The sequence below is a fragment of the Hyperolius riggenbachi genome, chromosome 1 (assembly GCF_040937935.1).
Source record: "Hyperolius riggenbachi isolate aHypRig1 chromosome 1, aHypRig1.pri, whole genome shotgun sequence".
Lineage (NCBI taxonomy): Eukaryota > Metazoa > Chordata > Amphibia > Anura > Hyperoliidae > Hyperolius > Hyperolius riggenbachi.
Window position 1 is genome coordinate 94,861,637 of NC_090646.1, and position 20,876 is coordinate 94,882,512.

The 20,876-nt window shown below is 46.9% G+C and overlaps 1 protein-coding gene across 5 annotated transcripts in view; it reads right to left on the reverse strand.

Moving 5' to 3' along the window:
- The window catches only part of JAKMIP1 (janus kinase and microtubule interacting protein 1), a 213,712-nt gene extending 201,192 nt beyond the window's left edge, over positions 1–12,520 (reverse strand). For all 5 annotated transcript variants that reach the window (XM_068277104.1, XM_068277088.1, XM_068277079.1 and 2 more), the window contains exon 1: positions 12,397–12,520. The gene's annotated coding sequence lies outside the window, so the exon portion shown is untranslated. The remainder of the gene's footprint in view (positions 1–12,396) is intronic.
- Between the last annotated feature and the right edge of the window lie 8,356 nt (positions 12,521–20,876).

A 20,876-nucleotide genomic window follows, 5' to 3' on the forward strand; every position in this document is an offset into this window, starting at 1 on the left:
CATGCTACCATAATTAAAACCTAAGTAATTTATTAGCACATTTGTCCCGGTTATTACACCATTTAAATTATGTCCCTATCACAATGTATGGCGCCAATATTTTATTTAGAAATAAAGGTGCACTTTTTCAGTTTTGCGTCCATCACTATTTACAAGCTTATAAATTAAAAAAAAAAGGTTCATAATATACCCTCTTCACATGCATATTAAAAAAGTTCAGACCCTTAGGTAACTATTTATGTTTTGTTTGTTTTATTGTAATTTTTTTTTTTTCATGAAAAAAAAAAAGAGACATAAACAGTTCATTTTAAATGTAATAATGTCTGTACATTTCATGTAAAATGTATGTAAATGTGGTTTTACTATTTGGCCACAAGATGGCCACCGTCAATAAAAAAATGTAAATCCTGGAAGCGAACGCTTTCGCTTCCAGGAAGTGTAAAGAGGATGGGAAACTTTTTTTTTTTTTTTTTAAATTAGAAAGACGGCGGTCTCTGATAAGAAGCCATCAGTCTTTCTACCGGGGACTTAGATCAATGGGCTAAGAGGGGGCAACATGTGCGCGCACGCAATCGCGCGCAGTAGTGATACAGCAGCCGCCTGGACGTGCCAATCACGTCCAGGTGGCATAAATGGTTAAAATAAATCGCTTGAAGCAAGGCTCTAAATCCGATACAGGCATCTGTTGCAGCTGCCATGGGTCTCCATTTCCAGGTGGGGCTCATCTGCCACTATGGTACTGTTGCTATTGCTCTCCCACCTTATTCTAATGCAGAGTGAAACAGCAGGGAAGCAGAGATCGTACACTGGTCTTGGCTTGTTTTTGGTCTGCAGGCTCTTTCAGATTTCATATCGAGCTTCAGGTCACATAATTCAGTAATTAGGTTACAATTTGAACAGAGGAGCCAGTACAGAGAAAAATATTTAAAAACTGTTTAAAAAAAAAAAGGGAGGCAGTGCTGGACTTTCCTCCCCATGCAGACATAAAATAGTCAGTTTTCAGTAGAAAAATTGTATTCGTGACTCCAAAATGCAACGCAATGCCTTTTGCAGGTCTATACCCGCTATAACAGGACCAACAGTCACAACTGTGAGGGGGCAATGTGGTGAGGGGGGCACTATGTTGAGAAACACTATGAGGGGGCAGTAAGGTGAGGGAAGAAACTATGAGTGAAGCACTGTGGGAAGTCTGATGCTGGGGGAAGAATCTGTCTGACATTAATACTGCTTGCATGTCCGGAATTTGCTGAAAAATAGTATTCATGAAGTTTCGTATGTTTTTTAAGAGAATCTGAGGTGAGAGGGATATGGAGGCTGCCATATTTATTTCCTTTTAAACAATGCACATTGCCTGGCTTTTTTGCTGACCCTCTGACACTAATACTAGCCATAGACCCCACCCCCGTGCATGTGCCTGATGACTATCCAACCAATTTGCAATGGGGAGGGTTGACCATCTTGGCATATCGGGCCACTGTCACGCTATTTATGCGTACCTACAGGCTGACACAGATCACAGATACAGAGGCGCTTAACTTGAATCCTTGTGCAGATCGCTTGATACTCCTCCCTGTATTGCCTGATGAAGCGGGATTGAGCCTGCGAAACGCGTTGCAATTTTTTGGGAGTTTCTAATAAATGTGTTTGACTGTCTGAATCGCAGTCGTTGTGTCTGCTTGAGGGAGGTAAGACCACCACTTCTTCATTTTTGCCAATTAAAGGGAACCTAAACTGAGTAGGATATGGATTTTTCCTTTTAAAATAATGCCAGTTGCCCGACTCTCCTACTGATCCTGTGCTTCTAATACTTTCAGCCACAGCCCCGAACAAGCATGCAGATCAGGTGCTCTGCTGAAGTCAGATTGGATTAGCTGCATGCTTGTTTCAGGTCTGTGATTCGCCACCACTGCATCCAAAGAGATCAGCAGGACTGCCAGGCAACTGGAATTGTTTAAAAGGAAATATCCATATCCCTCTCAGTTTAGGTTCCCTTTAAGTTGGTTTTTAAGCTCATTTAATCTAATTTTATACTTTTGGCGCCTCTGTTCCTTATATACTGACACAGATCAAGCATTTCATCCAGCTCATAGTTACATAATGTACATGAGCACAGAACAGTGTTATGTCCTGAGCAATGGGGTCAGCATGGCTTTCCACTGCCTTAGATGTCAGCTGCACCCGGCAATCTACTATCTGCTGATACTGGCAGCGCTCCAGTATTACTCATCGCTCCTGAGGTCACTAAGGAATAACACCGGTACAGACTAAGCAGCAAACCTTTACCATTGAACACTACATTCATTTCTGATTACTGCACCTTCCAGTGTATGTGATGGAATGTGGCAACAGCAATGTGTAAGTACAAAGTGCAGAGCCTCATAACACAGATATACATAAACAATGTGAGTAAGTCAGCCAGTCTTCTGTATTCCCCTGAAACAGCAGCTCTCAGACAGGGATGACAGCTACCAATTTTACATAGAGCGATCACAATGATGATTCATCTGTGTGCTGCTGATCTGCACAGCCTAATTAGTGCATGCTGACCCATATGCCTTTACTGGAGAGGCAAGAGATATCTGTGGCCATGTTAGGCCTCTTCCAGATCGAAAGGCTGAGCAGCCCGCTTGTCAGGCAAATCAGCTTTTCATCTGCCGGCCACCAAGCAGATTTAATGCAGTCAAGCGACAGCACTGGTAGCCCCCTCCTATAAACACTTGACATGTGGCGCAGTTACAAAGCAGCAAAAAAAGCATATCGCCTGCAACCACGTCCACGAGCTGACTGTGAGCCCCTGTATATGGATCTCACATAATGTGGGCTGACTGTGAGCCCCTGTATATGGATCTCACATAATGTGGGCTGACTGTGAGCCCCTGTATATGGATCTCACATAATGTGGGCTGACTGTGAGCCCCTGTATATGGATCTCACATAATGTGGGCTGACTGTGAGCCCCTGTATATGGATCTCACATAATGTGGGCTGACTGTGAGCCCCTGTATATGGATCTCACATAATGTGGGCTGACTGTGAGCCCCTGTATATGGATCTCACATAATGTGGGCTGACTGTGAGCCCCTGTATATGGATCTCACATAATGTGGCAGCGTTTCCCACAACATACACAGGATTAGGCAGTGTCTCCCAATAAAATACACAGGCAGCACTTCCCCCAAAATACACATAATTGGGTAATGTTTCACCACAAAATACACATAATGTGGCAGCATTTTCACACAAAAACAAATTTAACCACTTGCCGACCGCACGCTTATACCGTGCGTCGGCAAAGTGGCAGCTGCAGGACCAGCGACGCAGTACTGCGTCGCCAGCTGCAGGCTGATTAATCAGGAAACAGCCGCTCGCGCGAGCGGCTGCTTCCTGTCAATTCACGGCGGGGGGCTCCGTGAATAGCCTGCGGGCCGCCGATGGCGGCTCGCAGGCTAAATGTAAACACAAGCGGAAATAATCCGCTTTGTTTACATTGTACGGCGCTGCTGCGCAGCAGCGCCATAAGGCAGATCGGCGATCCCCGGCCAATCAGTGGCCGGGGATCGCCGCCATATGACAGGGGACAGCCTGTCACTGGCTGCACAGGACGGATAGCGTCCTGTGCAGCCCCGATCACCGGGGATGAGCAGGTAGGAGAGGGAGGGGGGAATTTCGCCGCGGAGGGGGGCTTTGAGGTGCCCCCCGCAACAAGCCTGCCCACCAGAGCGATCAGACCCCCCCTGCACACCATCCCCATAGGGGGGAAAAAAGGGGGGCGATCTGATCGCTCTGCGTGAAACCTGATCTGTGCTGGGGGCTGCAGAGCCCACCCAGCACAGATCACAAAAAAATAACGCTGGTCCTTAAGGGGGGGGGTAAAGGGTGGGTCCTCAAGTGGTTAAATCGGTAGCATTTCCTTCACACAAAAGAAAAAAAAAAAAACATAATTAGGCTGCCCCTTAAACATAAATAATCAAGCAGTTCTCATTAGGCAGTGTTTCCCTCATAAAATACTGTACAGGGGCGGACTGACCATTAGGGCACTCAGGCACGGACCGAGGGCCCGTGGTCAGGGGGGGGCCCGCCACCTGCCAGAGAACCCTGAGCAGGAGGGGAGACAGCCAGTGAAGGAGGGCGATGGGCATAGCAGCGGAGAAGGGGGGGGGGGGGGGGAAGTCCCCCCCCCTTCTCTCACCTTGGGGCCCCCCTTCCTGGCTCTCCCCTCCATAATCTGCAAAGTGTCGGACAGCTGGAAGCGGCTGACAGCGGGCGGAGACTTACCGCTGTTCAGCCACCGGAGGGAGCGCTGATCTGTGTGCCGCTAGTGTGGGCTTGAGAAGCCCAAACTAGCGGCACACAGATCAGCGCTCCCTCTGGTGGCTGAACAGCGGTAAGTCTCCGCCCGCTGTCAGCCGCTTCCAGCTGTGCGACACTTTGCAGATTACGGAGGGGAGAGCCAGGAAGGGGGGCCCCAAGGTGAGAGAAGGGGGGGGAAACTTCCCCCCTTCTCCGCTGCTATGCACATCGCCCTCCTTCACTGGCTGTCTCCCCTCCTGGAGACACCTACAAGCCTGGCTGCATATACTGGGGGCACTTACAGACCTGGCTATACTGGGGAGACCTATACACCTGGCTGCATATACTGGGGAGACCTATACACCTGGCTGCATATACTGGGGGCACCTATGCACCTGGCTTTATATACTGGAGAGACCTATACACCTGGCTATACTGGGGAGACCTATACACCTGGCTATACTGGGGAGACCTATACACCTGGATGCATATACTGGGGGCACCTATACACCTGGATGCATATACTGGGGGCACCTATACGCCTGGCTGCATATACTGGGGGCACCTATACACCTGGCTGCATATACTGGGGGCACCTATACACCTGGCTGCATATACTGGGGGCACCTATACACCTGGCTACATATACTGGGGAGACCTATACACTTGGCTGCATATACTGGGGGCACCTATAGACCTGGCTGTATATACTGGGGACACCTATAGACCTGGCTATACTGGGGACACCTATACACCTGGCTACATATACTGGGGACACCTAAAGACCTGGCTGTATATACTGGGGACACCTATAGACCTGGCTATACTGGGGACACCTATCACCTGGCTACATATACTGGGGACACCTAAAGACCTGGCTATCTATACAGGAGACACCTATAGACCTGGCTATCTGTACTGGGGACACCTATAGGCCTGGCTACCTATTCTGGAGACAGGTTCAAAAAATGACTGGGTCTCCACCTGGATAAATGCAGTATCGCTGAACTTTCTTTATTGCACCATAGTGATAAAGGCCTGTGTGCCGAAACGTCGTGTTTTTTATCACTATGGTGCAATAAAGAAAGTTCAGCGATACTGCATTTATCCAGGTGGAGACCTAGTCATTTTTTGAACCTGTTGCTGCTGATCGTCACACCCTTAAGGATCCGGGTGTGGACTGGTTGACTCCCTGGTCCCCTTCATATTGTCCAGTTGAGCTCTGGAGACCGTTTGCTACTACCTATTCTGGAGACACCTGTAGACCTGGCTACCTATAATGGGGACACCTATAGACCTGGCTACCTATACTGGGGACACCTATAGACCTGGCTATCTTAACTGGGGACATCTATAGACCTGGCTATCTTAAATGGGGACATCTATAGACCTGGCTATCTATTCTGAGGACACCTGTAGACTAGGCTACTTATACTGGGGACACCTATAGACCTGGATACCTGCACTGGGAAAACCTATAGACCTGGATACTTCCACTGGGGATACCTTTTGACCTGGTTACCTATACTGGGGGCACCTATTTTGGGGGAACTGCTGCCAGATTAACTATTTTTGGGGAACTGCTGCTGCCAGATTAAGTGTATTTTGAGAAACAGCTGCCAGATTCTGTGTATTTTGGGGGAACCACTGCTGCTACATGTATTTTTTTGATCCGCTGCCAAATTATGTGTATTTGGGGGAACCGCTGCTGCCAGATAACGTCTATTTTGGGGGAACGACTGCCATATTATCTGTATTTTGGAGGAACCTCTGCCAAATTGCATGGATTTTTGGTGAAATGCTGTCAGATTACATGTATTTTGGGGGGGAAACACCATGGCAGAGTTCAAACTTCCCCAGCAGACTTTTTACACCACTGCTAAGGTCATGTATATTTTGCCCCACCCATGACCACGCCCACATTCTGTTGCATGACCACACACATTTTTTGGCGCGACGCGCTACGCGTGGCGCAGGGGTTTTTGTCAGTGTACAATGTCACAATATAACATATTTACTGTTGTCAATAAATTATTATATCTTAGTCTGTAAAAATATACCGTGAAAGGTGGGAAGCACTGGTATGGGGCCCCATAATCTCCTATTGCCCGGGGGCCCCATGAGTTGTCAGTCCGCCCCTGATACTGTATATTAGGCAGAGTTACCCTTTAAACTCCCCCCCCCCCCAGTTATTGCCTCTTAATATCCCTGGCATCAGTTGTGGCACCTAAAAATAAAGTACTCACCTAGCAGGTGACTCCTCTTGTCTGTGGCCTCTGGGGGACCCCTGGCAGGTGCCAATGCACCCCCAGGGGTCTACAAACCCTAGGTTGAGAAACACAGCAGTAAAGCATATAGAAAGTATGCTTCACTGCCACTGTTAATGCGCAAGTTATGAGGTAAAGCACCGCACTGCTAATGTGCTGATATGAACAGTATCATTACAATATAATTGTATTGCATCAGCAATGTGATTATTGTGTCGGACAAAAAGCAATGCACCAGTGTGAAAGTACCCCAAATCTTTTCACAGGGCTGATAAGCTGGGGAGTCAGAAGTATTATTTGGCTTACTGAAGTCAAGATTATTAATATTCGTAAGAAACGATATACAGTAGTATTAATTTCCAGAGTTGACCAACCCACGCTGTTCATATAATTATCAAGATGCAAAGTATGTGTGAAATTTTGACTTATACAGGGAGTGAAAAATAATTGACGCAAACACAGGAAACACTTCAGTCACAATACCATTCAGTTCAATACAAAGTGAAAAGAGATGCAAGGAGTTTTATATTCATTGCATATTTCACAGCAGTCACTCTGTCTTTGTAACATGGCAATGGTCTCTCTGCTTCCTGTTACATGACAGTAGTAACCTCCTGTCCTGTAACATGGCAATGGTCTCTCTGCTTCCTGTTACGTGACAGTAGTCACCTCCTGTCCTGTAACATGGCAATGATCTCTCTGGTTCCTGTTACATGACAGTAGTCACCTCCTGTCCTGTAACATGGCAATGGTCTCTCTGCTTCCTGTTACGTGACAGTAGTCACCTCCTGTCCTGTAACATGGCAATGATCTCTCTGGTTCCTGTTACATGACAGTAGTCACCTCCTGTCCTGTAACATGGCAATGGTCTCTCTGCTTCCTGTTACGTGACAGTAGTCACCTCCTGTCCTGTAACATGGCAATGGTCTCTCTGCTTCCTGTTACGTGACAGTAGTCACCTCCTGTCCTGTAACATGGCAATGGTCTCTCTGGTTCCTGTTACATGACAGTAGTCACCTCCTGTCCTGTAACATGGCAATGGTGTCTCTGCTTCCTGTTACATGACAGTAGTCACCTCCTGTCCTGTAACATGGCAATGGTCTCTCTGGTTCCTGTTACATGACAGTAGTCACCTCCTGTCTTGTAACATGGCAATGGTCTCTATGTTTCCTGTTATGCCAATGGTCTCTCTTCCTCCTGTTACATGACAGCAGTCATTCCCTGTCCTCATGCCAATGGTCTCTCTTCCTCCTGTTACATGACAGCAGTCACTCACTGTCCTCATGCCAATAGTCTCTCCTCCTCCTGTAACAACAGTAGTCACCTTCTGTCCTGCAACATGGCAATGGTCTCTATGTTTCCTGTTATGCCAATGGTCTCTCTTCCTCCTGTTACATGACAGCAGTCATTCCCTGTCCTCATGCCAATGGTATCTCTTCCTCCTGTTACATGACAGCAGTCACTCCTTGTCCTCATGCCAATGGTCTCTCCTCCTCCTGTAACATAAGAGTAGTCACTCACTGTCCTCATGCCAATAGTCTCTCCTCCTCCTGTAACATAACAGTAGTCACTTCCTGTCCTGTAACATGGCAATGGTCTCTCCTCCTCCAGTTACATAACAGTAGTCACTCCCTGTCCTGTAACATGGTAGTGGTCTCACCTCCTGTAACAAGAAAAGTGGTCACTGCCTGTCCTGTAACATGGCAAAGTCTCTCCTCGTCCTGTAACATGATATCATTGTGCGATATGCAAAGACAGCAGGCAATGCATAAACAAAACTGCTGCATAAATTTCTGTGTGCAATGTTCTGTTCAGTGTAAATGAATGGGTTCAGAGATGCAACAGAGCAAAGCAGGTGCCTTGCATTTTTATAAGAGCAACTCAATAGTGTGCTCAAGCCCTTAACTTCCCTGGCGTTCAGTTTCCCCAGGATTTCTGTGCACAAAGAGATAATTAATTTTCATAACTTTTTTTTCCTGTAACTTGCCAAAATGTGTCAAGCAAGGGTCTAGTATACAGTGCAGTATAGTGACATGTATGCATGCCAATACCGTTCGCAGCATGTTTTGTATTGACGTGCATAACCGTCGATACTGCCAGGGAGGTTAAAGGACATCTGAACTGAGAAGGATATGGAGACTGCCATATTTACGGTATTTCTTTTAAAACAATACTGGTTGCCTGGCAGTCCTGCTCTCTTTGGCTGCAGTAGTGTCTGAATCACACACCTGAAACAAGTATGTGGCTAATCTAATCAGACTTCAGTCAGAAACATCTGATCTGCATGCTTGTTCAGGGCCTATGGCTAAAAGTATTATGCTACATACACACTTGAGATAAAAGTCTTTGGAAAAGGCAAGATCAAAGACCAATTTTACCCCCTTCCATGTAGTATGAGAGCCATACTCTACACAGTCTATTCTATGGAGCTGAACTCCCCATCAGATAGAAATCTTGCAAGATGCTGCACACAAAGATGCTGTACAGACGCAAAAGATCAGTTCCTGCAAAATGCATTCATAGTCTATGATATCTGCAGATCATCATACACACCTTGTTTAACAGACATTCATCTGCAGATCTGACAATCCTCTGCAGATCCTATCCGGGAGATACCCGTATAGTTGCTATCCGGATATCTCCCAGTAAACCTGGGCAGGAAGGGGGGGGGGGGGTCAAGCTTACCTGTCTGACATCTTCTTCGTCCGTCCACGCGCATCACGTGACTACAAACACTTCCTCCTTCAACCCGGAAGGAGGAAGTGTTTGTAGTCACGTGACCGCCGCGTGGACCGCATCGTGAGAGGCGCCAGGGACGGACGAAGAAGACGCCAGACAGGTAAGCTTGACTCCCCCCCTCCCAGGTTTACTGGGAGATATCCGGATAGCAACTATCCGGGTATCTCCCGGATCTGGATTTGAGCATCCCTAGTGTACTGTATAGCCTTCACGCACGATGAGTAGAACAGAAAGCAATACATTATGCTCTACTCATCGTTCATAAGACTTTATGCACATAATTCTATCTTCCTTGGGGTATATAAAAGCATAAAAAGAAGTTCAAAAATATTTGCTCATCCCAGAAAAAACAGTGGCCTATAAACTCAAATATGGTCTGTCCTATGATCCCATTCAATAAAGCTTGGAGACAAAAGTGACACTTCCTTCCTTCAAGTGAACCTCCAGACTAAAAATCGACTCAGTAGCACTGAAAAGGCCTGGTGTTTCTTTAACAGTTTCCCAGCATCAGAACTTTGTTTCTCTTATACAAGCCTCATTTTTAGCTGCACAGAAGAAAACTGCCCGGGCAGTTTTCCCCTTATGCTGTGCAAAGCATGATGGGATTTCTGATGTTATTGTTCTCGTTCTGCTGTTTTGGTGCAATTTTTTTTTCTACATGTTGAATTTGACATTTGAAGCCTAGTGCGTGCAGCTGGGAGGGGTTATCAGGACACAGGACAGTTGGAACTGTGTCTCATGCTCCCTGTCACCTCCTTTCAACCAAAAGATGGCTGCCCCATGACAAAGATGGCAGCCCCCATAAATCACAAACATTTGCCTGTTCTTTTAAAACAGGGTGGGTAAAATATTACATTACCTATCTATTCTAATTAACATAACTAATGTAACTTAAAAAGAGAACCCGAGGTGTGTTTAAAGAATGTTATCTGCATACAGAGGCTGGATCTGCCTATACAGCCCAGCCTCTGTTGCTATGCCAAACCCCACTAAGGTCCCCCTGCACTCTGCAATCCCTCATAAATCACAGCCGTGCTGTGAGGCTGTGTTTACATCTGTAGTCTCAGTCTCAGCTGCTCCCCCTCCTCCTGCATAGCTCTGGTCCCTGCCCCCGTCCCTTCCCTCCAATCAGCAGGGAGGGAAGGGATGCAGGCGGGGACTGGAGTTCTGCAGGAGGCGGGGAGAGCAGCAGACTGACACTATAGAGATAAACACAGCCAGCTCTGACAAGCTGTTTGTCAGCAGCATGGCTGTGATTTATGAGGGATTGCAGAGTGCAGGGGGACCTTAGGGGGGTTTGGGATAGCAACAGAGGCTGGGCTGTATAGGCAGATCCAGCCTCTGTATGCAGATAATATTCTCCAAACCCACCTCGGGTTCTCTTTAATGGCAGTATGTTTGTTTAGGCTGAAGTTCCCCTTTCAGCTGAGATCACATGACCAGACAGCACAGTTTGGTCACATGACCAGCTCCATGACATGGCAGAGCCTTCAGAGGTATTTATTGTGGTAAGTAAGTCATTATTGCAGCTCTGCTATTAGTTTTCTGTTTGCCCCCACGAGAATGTGATGAACATTTAACGGAACATTTGATTACAGGCAAAATTAAAGGCCATCATATGATGCTTCGGAGTGCTACTTTATTTTTCATAATTTGCGGCACACATAATCAGTGCATAACTACAATTATAGGGCCCCCAAATGTTCACACCCCTTCCCTTGCCTCCCCTTACAGCCTTGGGTCCATTATGATCTTCACACCCATAACAAGTGTAGCCACAAAACCCCCTGATCTGAAGTATAGTCCCCAGTATCGGAGGAAGGGAAGGTTACTAGTTGAGGGTCCCCCACAGCTCTGGGCCCCTCCCCTATAGTTACACCACTGCATATAATAACCAGATGCAATATATTCATTGTCAATAACATTAAAGCAGAATGAAACCCAGCATCTCTTCTTTGCTCTGAAATTTTTTTTACAGCCTATTATATACTACAACCATTTTTTTTTTTTCAAACACAGTTAAACACAGAGCTTGAAAGTTCAGTGCGGAGAAAGCTGGACGCATTCGAAATGTAGATAATGTTATCTTGTGTTTCCTTAATTGTATCAAGTGAGGAATGTGACACATTATCTGACTGTGCAGAAGCTCCTGGACACAGAGAGACACTCAAAGCATTTCTGCCTTCAATACAACAGGAATAAAACCAGTTATGAATAAAATGCAAAGGCAGTTCTCAAAGCAAAAAAAAAAAAAAAAAAAATTACTTTTGGTTACTTGTAATTTCTAAATGAATAATAATACTTATGCACAAATGCAAATATGATAACCCTATGGCATATAAAAAGTAAGAAAACATGTTTTTATTGAATGTTATGTCAGGGTCTTATACCGCTTTAATAGCAGGCATTTAAACATTAGGCTAAGCACAGATCAGACTGGTTACAGTATTTGGCAAGCAATTTCAATATGCATATTTATACAATAATGCAGATACATTGTATGAGAGCTACCATTCTGCCTATGCAACAAAAGCAATCCAGCAACATAACAGGTGTACATGCATTGCACAGTGAATAGCAATGTTCTGTATGTGATCATAGCTAGCTTATCTCCACCACACCCTCATGCCATAGCCACATACAAGTCTGCAGCTTACCTTATCTCTCTCTGCCACTGCCAGACATGCTAGAATCACACCACAAATAACAACAACACAGGCTAGTGGGGTGCAAACCTACTAATAGGTCAATAAATACAGTAAACTTGCTGTTTTATTATAGATCCACTGCAGTTCACTACAAGGGATACTGGCATGATGCTGAGAACCCTCTGATCAGCAGAGAAGGGATAAGGGTGGGTCCTCTAGCCCAGTGCTGGGCATGCCTAGGCAGAGCTGGTACCCAGCCATGGAGCAGGCAGATGCATCAGATACTAGATGCATATGACGGATAAGCAGTGCAGGGGGAGGATTGCAGTGCAGAAGGGAAGTCATATATCCCTGCTGATTCTATGTCACTGCATACAGCCTCCACCTGCCTGTCACTATACTCCCTCCTCTATGATCATATGCCTGAGACATCATTCTGGCATTGCACTTACGGGAAATGCTGCTCGTGTGGTGCCCGTCACGCTAGCTGGGGTACACGGCTGAGTGGGGAGGAATCCTCCATTCACCATCCCGTCAGGAGGAGCTGTCTCTCTGCACTTGGTGCTGCTGCAGTGCTGTCTGTGCTCACAGAGCCTGGGAAGCAGCAGCAGCACACCACGTGTCTCTCCAGGGCTGTGCTGCGGCCAGCGGCGCCATCTGCTGGGCAACATGCAAATTCCCTCAGTTTCACAGCTGTTCCCAGTCACTGCTACAAATAGGGCTGGTCGTTTATCAATTATCAAATATTGGCCATACACTGGTCGATTTGCCATCAGATTGACCAACAGATAGATCCCTCTCTGATCTTTTCTGATCATAGAGGGATCGTATGACTGCCTTTACTGCAAACAGATTGTGAATCAATTTCAGCATGAAATCGATCACCATCTGTGAAGCTGCCGCCGCCCCCCGCATACATTACCTGATCCGGCCGGCGTGAGTCCCCCGTTCTCCGCTGTCTTCTTCTCCGCGCTCGACTCCAGCTTCACTTCCTGTCCGGGGAAGTTTAAACAGGAGAGGGCGCTCTACTGTTTAAACTTCCTGTCGGGACAGAAAGAAATGAAGCCTGCTGGGACTTTGCGGTGGCCAGATCAGGTAATGTATTGCCGCTAGAATCGGTCGTCGGACATTCCAACGCCGCTATCGACACACTCCCGACCCGCCAGTGATCGAGTGAAATCTTCCGCACGGACGGATCGACGGGAACGATCGATTTCGGACAGAAATCGATTGTTCGGTCAGTGTTTGCGCAACAATTTCACAGCAGATTCGGTCACTGTGATAGAATCTGCTGTATATCGGCGGGAAAATCGTTAAGTGTATGGGCCCCTTTTGACATGGCCACCAGATTCAACTATCAGACATATCCCCCTCAGATCAAATCTGATCAGAGAAAGATCAAGTCCTACCACAGACTAGGCATATATTTTTAATAGATTTTAGCATGAATTATTATTATTAGTATTTATATAGCGCTGACATCTTCCACAGTGCTGTACAGAGCATATTGTCACTTAACTGTCCCTCAGAGGAGCTCACAATCTAATCCCTATTCCCTACTATAGTCATATGACTATGTACGTATGTGTAATGTAGTGTATGTATAGTAGTCTGGGGCCAATTTAGGGAGCAGCCAATTAACTTATCTGTATGTTTTGGGATGTGGGAGGAAACCGGAGGGCCTGGAGGAAACCCACACAGACAAGGTGAGAACATACAAACTCCTTGCAGATAGTGCCCTGGGTGGGATTTGAAACAGGGACTCAGTGATACAAGCAAAAGTGCTATCCACTATGACACCATGCTGCCCAACCGCAACATCACCCTGTCAATATAGTACAACTCTATGGGCCGTTGATCTGCCACCACTCCCAACCCACCACCGTTCAATATCTTCTGCCTGGTGCAATTAAAGGGGAACTGAAGAGAGAGGTATATGGAGGCTGCCATGTTTATTTACTTTTAGGCAATACCAGTTACCTGGCAGCCCTGCTGATCCTCTGCCTCTAATACTATTAGCCATAGCCCCTGAACAAGCATGCAGCAGATCAGGTGTTTTAGACTTTAAAGTCAGATCTGACAAGACTAGCTGCATGCTTGTTTCTGGTGTTATTCAGATACTACTGCAGAGAAATAGACCAGCAGGGCAGCCAGGCAACTTGTATTGCTTAAAAGGAAATAAATATGGCAGCCTCCGTATACCTCTTACTTCAGTTCCCCTTTAACAGATTTAATACATTTTGTCTGGAAATTGATTGATCTAGAGACTTCCCTCTACATAGGTGAGCCACCAATTAGAACAGAATAAAACTGTAGATTTCCACCTAATGTTCCAAAACAATTGATTCCTTTCTAAAAGGAAATGATTCAAAAGGAATTGATTCCTTCCACACACTACCCATTATTTTTCAATAGATTCCAGGAGGGAATGTATTGAAAATCAAAAGCTATGGACCACCATCAATCTACCACTGCCCCTGCCCCCCCTCCCCCCCGGAAGCAATAGGGGTTGCAGAGGTAGCCACCGCATCGGGGCTCTTGGGCAAGAGGGGCCCCGAAGAGCCCTCCCTCAACTACAGTATTAACTCTCTATTGGTCCTGCGCTCATAATAATCACATCTATAGATGCTTTGAATAGTGGTAATCATTAATAAACTGTTCCCCATCCCCTTCTTGTACCTCCGACACTGTGGTTGCCATTGGCAGGTTTTGGTGCGCCATGTCAATTGCTATGTATAGAGCGGCTGGGGGGCCCCATTGTAAAAATTGCATCGGGGCCCACAGCTACTTAGCTACGCCACAATCACCCCCACCCCCCCCCCCCCAATCAACCTAGATTTTTTTTTTCATCTTGTCTGAATGATACTTTCAATCAATTTTTGGTCAAAATTGATCAAAATTCAATCAATCTGACATTTTGGAGGATCGATTCTCAGCAGATTAATTGAATTTGCATGGAATTGGCTGGTAACATTGGTGAGTGTATAGGCACCTGAAGACACAATTTGAATGGGCGGCCCAGTATCTTCAACATCCTTGTAGTTTAGGTGCAGCACAGATTGACTTTAAAGAGAACCTGAACTGAAAATTAAAAGTCAAAATAAGCATACACAAGTCATACTAACTGCCTGTGTAGTCTACTCCTCAATCTCTTTCTCCTCTCCTGCGTCCTGTTTGTCCACTGTGATCAATGGAATTCTCTGTCCTCCATTTTGAAAATGGCCACTACCCCATAACAGCTTCCTGGTCTATCACCCACTTGAGCCACAGGGAAACATGGACATTACCTGGCACATCAGTTGTCTTCTCAGCTATAACTGACAGCAACTGATATATTTCAGTTCTGACAAAATGTTGTCAGAACTGTAAGGGATCATTGTCAGAAGAAACTGGTAAGCTTCTGACAGGAACTGATGGCAAGGTAACCATGTAATGTGCATTTGAAGTTACTGCATGTGTTTATTTTAAATAATTTTACTCAGTTCAGGTTCCCTTTAGGCTGCTTCCACACAGTGGGACGTTACAGGTGCACGTTAGTGCAGCCTGTAACACTCCCCCAACGCACAGCAATGTAACACAAGTGGGCTGTTCACACTGCCCACATTGCGTTACATGTAACGCTGCACGTTGTAGTGAAAGTGCAGAATGCTGTGCGTTCTAGCGGCTTTAGCCGCGTTAGACTGTTTGCACATGCTCAGTGGGGGGCGGAGAGGAGGCGGAGAGATGCCGCTACAGTAGCCGTGCACATGGCTACTTAATATGCACTGCACTGGTGGCCGCTGATTGGCCGGCGGGACCACGTGATGCGGAATGTCTCGCTCCGCATCACGTGGTCCCGCCGGCCAATCAGCGCCACCCTGGGAGACCTTATGCGGATAGAGCGGCCTAACGCGGCTCACTCTACCGTCCTCTCCCGCACCACCATGCGTTGCGTTAGGTGCACGATATGCGACCTTAACGTAGCACCTAACGCAACGTCTTAGTGTGTAAGTAGCCTAAAAGTAAACTTGAGAAAAATAAAACACAAGGATTTATACTTCCTCCAGTTCTCTGTAGTCCGTTCGTCAACTCCCTCATTTTGTGTCCCATCCCTTGTCCTGCCTTTATGGAAGAGGAGGTAGACAATCGGGTCACCTTCGGCTGAGATTGGGGGCATGAGTTCCAAACTTTTTTGCCTAACTACGCCACTGATAAGGCAAGTGTGGTATCATTTTAACTGAGAAGTTCATGAATAAAACCAGTTATGAATAAAATGCAAAGGCAGCTCTCAAAGCAAAAAACTGTACTTTTGGTTACTTGTAATTTCTAAATGAATAATACTTATGCACAAATGCAAATACAGTATGATAACCGTATGGCATATAAAAAGTAGGAAAACATGTTTTTATTGAGTATTATGTCAGGGTTTTATACCGCTTTAATAGCAGGCATTTAATATTAGGCTAAGAACAGATCAGACGGGTTACAGTATTTAGCAAGCAGTTTCGAAATGCAACTTTTTGCCTAACTACGCCACTAATAAGGCAAGTTATCATTTTAACTGAGAAGTTCTAATGGATATATTTTGAGGTGTTTTATAACAGTGGCACCAGTCAAATAAAAATTAGGCAGTGTAAAAAATGAAAAAAAAAGTGTTTTTTGCATTTATATCTATTTTTCCCTGTAAAGTGGTGCCAATAAAATAATTTAAAAAAAATTATACCAAGAGAAGGTCAACATTGTCCCGAAAAAAAAGTATACCGGTATGTATCACTTAAATGTCATTAGTAATAAAAAAAAAGTTATTGCTCTAGTAATAGCTGAAATGTCAAAACGCCAGAAACCTGGACTGGTTAATGTATAGCCCAGAGTAATGTACAAGTGAGTCATGTAGCAGTCACTGCCTTGTCCATAGATACTTCTGTTATCTCTTTCAGCTGCTAAAGGTCAAATCACAGCCTGGCCAGGGGCAAGCAGCGGAGCCATTCACCTCAAGAGCATTAGTAAAGGGGCCCATACACTCAGCCGATTAACGGACGATCGATCAATCGAGATCGATCGATCGGCCGCAAATCATTTGCCGATTCGATCGATTTGCGGCCGATTTCAATCTATTTTGATCTATTTCAATCAATCGGCCAGGGTGGAAAATAAAAATCGATCTGAAGAGATTGCTTATCAGTTTGCATTGGCCCCAAAAAAATGCCATCAGATCGATTTTCAATAGATTTCAAACTGAAATCTATTGGAAATCTGTTCCTAGTAAAAAATGTTCCTAAACACATCAGATAGATCAGAATTCTATCTGATGATCTATTTGCTGCTAATCTAACAAGTGTATGGCCACCTTTAGGGAGATGAGGCAATGTAGAGACTAATTCATTACTGCCACATGGTGCCAATGAGCAAACAACTGATAAGGTGTTAAAGAACTACTTATAACTAGTGTTGGGCGAACATCTGGATGTTCGGGTTCGGTGTGGTTCGGCCGAACATGCCCCTGATGTTCTGCATGTTCGAGCCGAACCCCGAACCCAGCCCGAACTAGTGTTGGGCGAACACCTGGATGTTCGGGTTCGGGAAAGTTCGCCGAACATGGCCGCGATGTTCGACATGTTCGGGCCGAACCCCGAACTCCCCGAACATCCCGCTTTTGGGGGCCCTATGGGGTCGCAGGCATAAGGGGGGAGCATGCCCCGATCGCGGGGGGGGGGGGGGGGATCGGAAATTCCCCCCACCCCCTCCGCTAGCGCTCCCCTCTCTGCCCGCTTCCCCATACAAAAGTTTAAGGAAGTAAAACAGTACCGGTGGTAGTGGGTGGCTGGCAGTGGGCGGCACTGTGAAGTGAGTGACTGAGGAGGAGGAGTCCGGAGAGTGACGCGTTGAGGGAGGCCGGGCAGCGGGCGGTTCAGCAGTAGAGGAGGAGGAGTCTGGAGAGTGACGCGTTGAGGGAGGCCGGACAGCGGGCGGTTCAGCAGTAGTACCGTACTCTCCGGACTCCTCCTCCTCAGTCACTCACTTCACAGTGCCGCCCACTGCCAGCCACCCACTACCACCGGTACTGTTTTACTTCCTTAAAAACTATTGCATGGGGAAGCGGGCAGATGGGGGAGCGCTAGCGGAGGGGGTGGGGGGAATTTCCGACCCCCCCCCCCCGCGATCGGGGCATGCTCCCCCCTTATGCCTGCGACCCCATAGGGGTCCTGTTCGGCCCTGTTCGGCTGGCCATTCAGCAGTTCGGGCGAACCCCGAACAGTTTGGCCGAACACCACCAGGTGTTCGGCCGAACTCGAACATCACCCGAACAGGGTGATGTTCTGCAGAACCCGAACAGTGGCGAACACTGTTCGCCCAACACTAGCCCGAACATGTCCCTTTGGGGCCCCTATAGGGTCCCAGCATAAAGGAAGAGCATGCCCCGAGCGCGGGGGGGTTCAGAAATGCCCCCCACCCCTCCCCGCTAAGCTCTCCCTTTTGCCGGTTCCCTATAATGTTAAATTTAAGCCCCCCAAAAGTACCTGAGGAGGAGGGCAGGAAGCGGGCAGCCAGAGATGCTAGGCGCTAGTACCATCTAGTACTTCCGCCCTCTCTTGACGCACTTCCTGTTTACATTTGAAGTCGCATCAAAAGAGCGCAGAAGTACCGCGATGACGCGAACTAGGGTACGCGTCATCTACATGATGACACGTACCCTCGTACGCGTCATCGTGGTACTTCTGCGCTCTCTTGACGCGACTTCAAATGTAAACAGGAAGTGCGTCAAGAGAGGGCGGAAGTACCAGATGGTACTAGCGCCTAGCATCTCCGGCTGCCCGCTTCCTGCCCTCCTCCTCAGGTACTTTTGGGGGGCTTAAATTTAACATTATAGGGAACCGGCAAAAGGGAGAGCTTAGCGGGGAGGGGTGGGGGGCATTTCCGACCCCCCCCCCCCGCGCGCACTCGGGGCATGCTCTCCTTTATGCTGGGACCCTATAGGGGGCTATGTTCGGCCGGACACGGCTGTGTTCGGCCGAACAAAGAAGGCCGCACCCTCCCGAACACCATGAGGTGTTCGGGGGGTGCCGAACCGAACCCGAACAGGCCAAAATCCGGGCGAACCCGAACAGTGGCGAACACTGTTCGCCCATCACTACTTACAACCAGGGCCGTCCCTCCCATAATGCAAGGTGATGCCGCTTCCTCAGGTGGCATCAGGCGGCATAACGCCCACCCCCCTCCCTCCCGGCCGCCTCTGATTTCGTGCAACTGCCTCCTGCAGCAGGACAGGCTCACCGGGTCCCCCTCGCCTGTCCTGCTTTTAGTAGACCTCAGATTCATGTGACCCACAGCGGCTCCCATAGCCACGTGTATATTGGAAGTAATTATTTCCGGGAGCAGCTGTGGTGAGTGACGCGGATCTAAGGTCTACTAGAAGCAGGACGGCCGAGGGGGATCTGGTGAGCCTGTCCTGCTGCAGGAGGCAGCCGTCGCTTTTTTTTAATAAGGTGAACGACAGTCGGGGAAGAGGGGTGGCTATACTGGGGGAACCTGAAAAAAAATGAAATTTATACTGGGGCAACCAACTACCTATACTGGGGAAACTATACTACCTATACTGAGGGCAGCTATACTAGCCACCTATACTGGGGCAACTATCTACCTATACTGGGGGCAACTATACTAACTATACTGGGGGCAACTATACTAACTATACTAACTACCATACACAAGCAGGCTGTATACAGCCTTACTTCTGAATCTCAAGAGATCATTTGTGTGTTTCTTTCCCCCTGCATCTCTCATGCAGTGAAGTTTCAGGCTGCTCTTTTCTTCCTGCAAACAGCTTTGCCCTTGTCTGAATTTCCTCAGTATGTGAAAGCCCAGCCAGCTCAGAGGACGATTTATCCAGCTTGTAAAAGATAAGAGAGAAGAGAGAAGCTGCCCTAATCAAAATAATACACAGGCAGTGTGCATAGAGGGGCCTGAAAGGGGGAGTTCATAGCAGAACCACAACACTGAAGAACTTGGCAGCCTTCCAGACACAGGCCGACAAGTCTGACAGGGGAAAGATACATTGATTTATTACAGAGACTGTGATAGCAGAAAGTGCTGCAGTAAGCCAGAACACATTAGAATAGCTTTTGGAACTTGTAGGATGATAAAAAACAGGATGCAATTTTTGTTACGGAGTCTCTTTAAGGTGGCCACTAATGATCCAATTTCTAGTAAAAAATCGTTCGAGCGATCAGAAATTCTGATCGGAAGTGAAATAATGTAATACATCGTTCACTACACCATCAACGAACCAATCTTTGCTTCCTATCTATTACAACCAACAAGAAAATCCAAATTTTGGTTCGATGAAAATTCATTCGGACGACATTTTTTTCACTCATTCATAATCGATTGTGTCCATCAACAGAGGTTATTTACAACCAATCCGATCAGAATTTCTGATCGCTCGAACAATTTTTTGCTAGAAATTGGACAGTTAGAGGCCACCTTTAGACTTTTGAGTTACTAGATCGTTTAGTTATCATGCAGGGGCATAGCTATAGGGAATGCAGAAGGTGAGACCACACCCGGGTGGGGAAACCACAAGGTGCTCTCCTTCATCCACTCTATCAGCTCTTTATTGGTGCTACATTGGTAATGACCACCCCTATACATGTTTTCAATATCAGTAAATATTAACAAACCTCTGTGCTTAAACCTTGCAGACACCATACCTCACAACTTTTTAAGATAAGAGGGACACTTAAGCCACGCCCCTGCCACACCCCTAATCACACCCTCGGAAGCGTACAAGAGAAATTGCCGCCGGGAGACTTGGGGGCAGGATACAGCTGGTACAGCTTATCCTGCTGCTGCACAAGTCCCGGTGGCGTTAAATACTATTCCCCCTCTAGGTCCACGTGGATAGTGGCGAATGAAATAACAGCGTTTAAAAAGTAACTTTAGCTCCGTCTTCTGA